The 7943-nt window shown below is 48.3% G+C and overlaps 1 pseudogene; it reads right to left on the bottom strand.

Annotated features, from left to right (window-relative positions):
* Positions 1-4727: 4727 nt before the first annotated feature.
* Positions 4728-7533, bottom strand: LOC114794243 (transcription factor Sox-9-A-like; annotated as a pseudogene).
* Between the last annotated feature and the right edge of the window lie 410 nt (positions 7534-7943).

Raw genomic sequence — 7943 nt, 5'->3', positions numbered from 1 at the left:
GCGCGCCGTGGGCTGTGAAGTCGATTTCAGGCTCGAGCGCGGTGCACAGTGCTGCTGATCGATGTGATAAAACAGCGATGTGTGCTCGCTCCACATCAGAAGAGGAATTTCTGTGTTGTGCATTTTTTTTAACAGAAAACCTCAATTGAATCTGTGTGTGTGCGTGTTTGTGATAGTAATATTATATCTTTGTCGCATATCTGTGTAGATCAAACATGACATTTCAATTGATATTTGGAGAAATGCGTATTTTATATATTTATATTTCTCCAAACATCAACTGAAATGTTGTGTCATGTCATGTGAAATACATATACATATACATGCATATATACATATTATTTAGTTATTTATGTCTTTTTCTGCGCACATTGGCAGTTAAAAAAAGGCCCAGCTTTAGTGAGGACATTTGACACACAAACGCACAGGTCAAGAGAATAAAAAACCCACTATAGGCTGTATTCGAAACCCACCGGTCCACTCACTCCAGTGGACAACTGTGGCCAGAAGTGGAAACACACACCTTCTCCCACAGAAAGAAGGGGTTTGGAGTGATAAACAGAAGGAAAATCAGGGTCGCGGTGAAGGGCTGAATGCTCCCCTCTGATTGGACAAATCTCTTTTCTTTCCCTCAGAGAGACAGAAGGAAGTGAAAGTGGTGTGGTGAAGCCAGGCAGCCATCGAGGAGCGACTTAATACAGTGGAAGAAATATGGAGGAGCTTCCAAAGGTCGGCAAGTTCCACCGGTTCTTCTGCCCTGGTGGGACACAAAGGTCGGAAACAACAGGCAAAAGTCCAGTTAGGGGTTATTAGGGTTCAAAGTAAGAGCTGTGAGCACTGCACAGAATCGTTTCTCTTGCCTTTTATCTTTTCTCGAGACGTTTGATCTCGCCATGGCTTCACCAGGCACTCGACCTCAAGCACAAGTTTCCTGTGGAACACAGAGTGTGGACAAAATCATCTACTCTTAGGCACAGCGTGGGTGGACTGATATGGATGAGATGACTGTGGGGGCATAATAATTAAGCAAAAATACACAATAGCCATTACACTAAAACTAATTATTGTTAGCTAACAATTCATTACAGTTAATTAAGAGGGACAATTGATGAAACTGTGACGGGGTCAAGGCATCCAAGGCTCACTGAAGGTAGGTGTTTTCTATTAGATGTGCAATTTGCAAAAGGTGTCAGAATGGTATAGATTAAGGATCACTGAATTATTGGTGATTGGCAAGGTTGGAAAGACTTGTGTTTAAGGCCTCAGTCACACAGACGTCTGAACCAGGCGTTTATCTGGCGTTTGCAGTGTCCGGTGAGCGTGATCTGGACACCGACCTTTTTTCTTTATCATTGGAGTGTCCACACGGGCATTTAGCATTAGGATGGTGTTAAATAAACGCTGCATGCGACATTTCCTTTCGTTCGGAGGGTGTTCATTTCGAACATCCTTGCGGACAAGGCCTAAATGGAATATTTACATTTACATTTATGGCATTTATCAGACGCCCTTATCCAGAGTGACATACAATCAGTAGTGACAGGGACAGTCCCCCCCCCCCCCTGGAGCAACTTAGGGTTAAGTGTCTTGCTCAGGGACACAGTAGTAAGCGGGGTTTGAACCCGGGTCTTCTGGTTCATAGGCGAGTGTGTTACCCACTAGGCTACGACCACCCTCAGTTGCTCAGTTGGTGTCCATACAGCCACTGAAGAACGTAGCATTGGACACACAGTGAGAGAATCCAAGCTCGCCATGGTCCTGCTCCTGGGGACATGCCGCAGGCCTAATGCAGCGGACTCCTGGGAGAGTAGTTCCGGTGGTAATCCCGTGCAGGTGTGTGTGTGTGAGTGAGAGAAAGCGAGTCTCAGGCACACGTAACGAGATTATGGTAATATCATTAAGCTTTGCCGTACCGACGTCTGCTACCAGCCTCTTCATGCAGAGGAGCACAGTTAAAGCAACCTGAACCGTGTACAAAAAGTCATTTCTAATGTTGCTATAAAGACGCATGGCTAATCTGAGGACACGGAACTGAAATGGGGTATGTGCTTCAACCATAACACCCAAGAAGTAGTTCCAGATAAAATAGTTTCCAGATAGAGACCAGATATAGAGCTATAGAAACCTTTTTTTTTTTTTAAAGAAAGGTGTGGACCTCTGTTTCCTGTTTTAACTTAACTTTAAACCAGAGTTGACGGAGCAACTGCAAACCGGAACCTGGACTGGACGAGGACGAGAAAAATTGTGGTTCTACCTTTGAGGCGTCTTCCTGGGACAAAGCAGACATCAAGATGTTTGTCCTGACAAACATGTCATTCTCTCTTGCCTCTAGCCCTGAAACCAAACTGCAAAAATTACTTGGAAAAAAAACAAAACATTTCTCACAAAAACTAGCGTTCATGCTCACATGAGGTGGCATTTCAGGCTATTTGAATAAGTCACTTTACAAATGTTCAGTGGTAAACATTTTTTTTCACATTCACAGGTTAAATACATGAGGATGTCACCTCACATCAACTGAACAGAAACAGTCATTTTGATTTATTCACATTTAAACTGGGCTAGTATGAGTTTCTTCTGTGCCCCATGATGTCCCCTTTTGTTCCACTTGTCCTTGTGTGAATTTCATTTCTTATTTTGTTTTTTATTTGACGTTTGCTTCTGAAGGTGACTTGCCACTCTCTTCTCTTGCTTGTTCTCGCCCCTCAGTCTTGGCAGGGACCACCCATCAGCGCTCCAGCGGGACCTGTTCAGAATGATAATGTGGAACCCTGGGAAACCTGCCTGCAGAGCGGGGCCGTCTGTGAAAGAGAAAAATTTGGTCTTGTTTCCGACGCAGCCCAGGAGCCTCCATCAGCAACACACACACACACACACACACACACACACAGGAGACCGCATGCAATCCTTCTGCATGCAATGTAACAGACACACTCAGTCTGTACTTGCACAAATGTGTGTCAGATTTACTAAGACTTTTGAACTGAATATGCACCAACATTACAAGGACATTTAGGACTATGGGGACAGGGCTGCTATAAAATGTGTATTCTGTATAATTTCCGTATATATTGGTAGGTACAAGTGTGTTTATATTGGTTTGTGATAGTGAAGACACTGTGTATGTGTGTGTTTGCTGTTTGCTTGCAGTATGACAACAGAACAGAAAAAGAGAAAAAAAATGTCACCTGGTTTGGTTTTGGTAAACTTATTTTAAACTTATTAAACAATGTAAAATGAAAGCACTATGGCCTGTTTTTTTTTTTTTTTTTCAAATAAAAACCATGTTCAAACTGCCAGAAACAACTGATATTTGGATTCCCGTTGGGCACGTGTGCCGCACTGCCATCTGCACTCCACCAGTTAGCCTGTTGCTGTGTTTGCACATGACCATCTGTACACTGTTCCGCATGTTCAACAGCACGGCCACGCTGTCCTGCATTGCCCTGCCCTCCCCACCATGCAACCCCACCGAACTGCAGGAGGAGAAGATCGCCCCCGCAAAAATGCCCCAGACAATAAAAAACGTAATCTGTTAACGAGTGGAGCGCTGCGCCCGATGCTATCAGATGCGAACAGAAGCCAGACCCTCACTCTCGCCTGTGTTCTGATGTCTATCAGGCACAGTGTGGTTATAAGCTCAGCTCGGGTTGTGTATGGTGGGCCGGTGGAGGGTTGTGTTAGTAGGCACTGGCGGTGTTAGTCAGTCTGGTGGTTTCCTCCACTGTCCCCAGTGTGTGAAGACGGGGTGTGTGCTCTGATGGAACCAAATGTCTGTTCAGTGCTGCCTTTGGACGCTGTTTTCACTGAATTCAGTTTTTTTTGCGACATTTGTCGCAAACTGAAGGGCACCGACAGGATATTCTGATGATGCCATGCATGGAGGGGCATTGCAATACCAATCAAGACTGCTGTGTGCCATTTAGTTGCCATTTATGGTTTCACCAGTAAAATTCTGTGAGTTTTTAGGGTGTGTTCAGAGCTGTGGTAATTTTAAGAGCCAGGTTTCCAGTGAAATTAAGCATATGGGAGGATGAAATCTGCAAAAAAAAAAAAAAAGGAACATTTTCTGGACCTTTTTGGTTTGTAATTGTTCTGTAGTGACAGTAAATGTGGGGGTGAGGTTCTAGGTCAAGCCCCGATGCTATATTCCAATCGTGGGTTCCAATGCACAATCGAAGGTTGTATTAATTCACAGCTTTTTCACAGCTGCGCTGTTCCGGTAAACCCCACTGTTGCGGTCGTGGGAGTGGGTCCAGAGCTGAGCGAGCTCAGATATATACGTTCACGAGCGATAAGGCTGATCGACGTTTACACGCCGCTTTGAACGGCCTGAGCAGATGAGAACTTCAAACCGCAGCTTTCTGCAAAGCGTTGATGTGCATTTCTGTCCGTAAATTCATCAGGCCAGTAAAGCGCAGGGCTGTGAAAAAGTTGACCTACTTGCAAGCACCGTTCACAAGTCTGCACAAAACTTCAAATTTGCATTCTTCTCAGTTGCAAATCATGTTACCAGAATTACAACGTTCAATTTTTGTAAACTTTCCAAAAATACTGGATCAATTTCTTTGTATCAATATCATTACAATCCATAGCATCAGAAAATGGTGTTGATCTTTTGTTTATTTTTCCATCAAATAGTCGGTTTGTCTATTGCTTCAATATCAGAATTTGAAAGTTCGTAAAAAAAAATATTTCCTAATTTAAAAATGAGAAAACTGAAAAAGTTTGGATCCATTTTCTTTTTATTGGAAACAATATATAATACAAAACATATGTTTCTTTAAGACAACGACATGTTTAACCAAGGGGGACAAAGATTCAAATACATAAAAAAAAAGGACACGGAATAAAGAAAGAAACAAGACCGCTCTAACTCTGGTGCACAAATATACGTCATCTGTACACAACTAGATAATCAATAAAATTATTTCGAACCAAGACATTTACAAATGATAAATAATAGGGATGTTCACATGGGATAGCAGAGCTTGTGCGCCGGAAAGTTCCACACCTGTTAGTCAAAAGGAGTTAAATGATTTATTTTTTTTTTAAATAGTTACTTGTTACTTATCTTTTTTCCCCAAAAATTAAATGTATACTAATCAATAAATTAAAGATGCTAAGACTGGCTGGACCACAGGGCAATGAGCAAAGGGGTCAAAGGTCACTTCCTGCTGTTCCTCAGACAGGATATGTGTGTGTGTGTGTGTGTGAGTTGGTTGAGTAGGCACACATGGCACAAAGGCACCCCTCGAATCTCCCCTAAAAATGAGGGGACCGATGCGAGGGGATGAGAGCACGGCACTTGTGAAGATACTATTCGACGGAACCAGTGAGAACCCACAGCCTCTGGCTATAATCATACCCCTGATTATCTGATTTATTGATTTTACAGTTTAAATGGAAGGCCTCGGTTTTATCACGACTCTTTACTCTGTACAAGCGTAGAAAACACAAGCGGAAAATACGTCTGAACACATACACAGTACATACTAAAATATTTAGAAGGGAATATTTCCTCACAGAGGACTTCGGAGGCGTTTTGTGCTCATTATATCTAGAAAAATATAATAAAAACAACTTCACGTGTTAACCAAGGCACAGTCGGGAGCCGTTTCGAGATTCGGAGTTTCGAGGGTTCTGGACCTAGAGTCTGTCTTAGGGGCGGGACAGCTGCGTGTAGACGGGCGGCTGTTCCCAGTGCTGTGAGGTGTGCGTCTGGGGGACCCCGTTGCTGTCGGTGATGGGGGTGTACATGGGCCGCTGGCCGGGGCTCATGTAGTTGAAGTTGGGGTACAGGCCGGCGCCCTGGCCCTGGCCGTAGTAGGACGCGGCGCCGCCCTGGTGCTCGCCGTAGTCGTACTGCGCGCGGCCGATGGCGGGGTAGCCGGCGGCGCTGTAGTGCTGCAGGCTGAAGGAGCCGTAGGCCACGTGCTGCGGGGAGCCCTGCTGCTCGCTGTAGTGGCCGGGGCTCAGCTGCTCCGTCTTGATCTGGGCCGGCCGCGGCTCCGGGGCCCCGGGCAGGGGGCTGAGGGCGGGGCCTTGCTGCGGAGGCTGACCCTGCTGCTTGGCCATCCAGGCTTGAGCTCCGGAGCCCACGGCGCCGTAGCCCGCGGCGTAGCCCGGCTGGGGGTGTCCGTGGGGCGGCAGGTACTGGTCGAACTCGTTGACGTCGAAGGCCTCGATGTTGGAAATGACGTCGCTGCTCAGCTCGCCGATGTCCACATCCCGGAAGTCGATGTTGAGCTGGCGGGCCGAGGGCTCGTGCAGCGGGCGGCTCTCGCGCTTCAGCTCCGGCTTGGAGGAGGGCAGGTCTGTTTTAGGGGTGGTGGGGGGGTGTCGGGGGACCCTGGGACTGTCCTGGAGAGAAAACAGCGGGACGCGAACGAGTTAAACCCAACTGCACATGACGCAACACCAGCTAATAAAGATACGGCAGCGAAATGAAGAACGCGCTGATAAGATTTACAAGGGCGACCCCATACGTCACCTGACCGACGACAGGTGGTGCATCTGCATGGCGCCAGATTTCTCTTTGGTACTTTTTAGAAGGGTCTGAGCGCACTCACCGGAATGTTCTCCGGGGGAGTGCACGTCGCCCATGCTGGAGGCGGGCGAGTCGGCCTGCTGCAGGGCTTTGAAGATGGCGTTGGGCGGGATGTGCGTCTGCTCGCCGTCGCCCGCCTCGGCCTGGCCGTTCTTCACCGACTTGCGGCGCCGCGGCTGGTACTTGTAGTCCGGGTGGTCCTTCTTGTGCTGCACCCTCAGGCGCTCGGCCTCCTCCACGAAGGGCCGCTTCTCGGCCTCGTTCAGCAGCCTGCGGGGACAGGGGTGGAGGCTTAGGGACAATGCCAAGGCCAATAAAACTTTTTACAATATCCACGCATTTATTTCTTTTCGGTTAATAATTGATTTTTTTTTATATTTCTAATGATATTGATGCAGTTGGATGCAGCTTTAGTGCGTCCTACCTCCACAGCTTGCCCAGCGTCTTGCTCAGCTCCGCGTTGTGGAGGTGCGGGTACTGGTCCGCCAGCTTCCGGCGCGCCGCCTGCGCCCACACCATGAAGGCGTTCATGGGTCTCTTGACGTGCGGCTTGGACTTGCTGGAGCCGTTCACCCGGACGGGCATGGGCACCAGGGTCCAGTCGTAGCCCTTCAGCACCTGCGACACCGCGTCCCGGATGCACACCGGGAACTTCTCCTCCTCCTCGCCGTCCTTCAGCAGGTGGTCGACGGACGGCGGCCTCGTGCTCTCGGCGTCCGAGCCGGAGCCGGACGGGCAGGGGGAGGCGGCGGAGTCGTCGGACAGAGCCGGACTTGGGGCGTCGGAGAGACGCTTTTCCTGCTCGTCGGTCATCTTCAGGAACGGGCCGAGGAGATTCATATGAGAAGAAGGCGACGATAAAATCCCCCCCCCCTCAAAAAAAAAAGCCTTCCGAGGTCCTTTTAAAGAGACTCCAGCGGTGCTTCTGCAGCAGCGCCCATTCACCGTGAGCAGAACCGGACGAGAAGCGACTCCTCAGCGCCGCATCCCGCAGATCTGTCCCTCGCCGCGCGGCGGCGGCGCTTATAAACGGCGGCGCGGGGGCTCCTGATTGGCCGAGGCGCCGCGAAGGGGGCGTGTCCGGGGCCGGGAGTTTTCTCCGCTTCTCCGGTTGCGCGCCGGTCCCCGCCTGGGCGCCACGATCCCGGATTATTACGTTTCAAACGGCAGATTACCGCGTGACGGAGCGATTCTGCCACTTTTGTCGCAAACCAACTAGTTATTATTTAACCATCATAGCGAATAAAACGAAAAGAAAGTAATAATGAACATCGCTATATCTACCGTCTAATCGTCGGTTAGAAAAAATGCGTAATAACGCGGTAATGCAACGTGCGTCCGGCGTGTCCACCGAGAGACCGTCATTATTATTATTATATATCTCGTTTTAAAG

Source organism: Denticeps clupeoides, chromosome 7 (assembly GCF_900700375.1).
Source record: "Denticeps clupeoides chromosome 7, fDenClu1.1, whole genome shotgun sequence".
NCBI classification, from domain to species: domain Eukaryota; kingdom Metazoa; phylum Chordata; class Actinopteri; order Clupeiformes; family Denticipitidae; genus Denticeps; species Denticeps clupeoides.
Note: the sequence above shows the minus strand (reverse complement) of the source record. Positions and strands in the feature narration are given on the sequence as shown.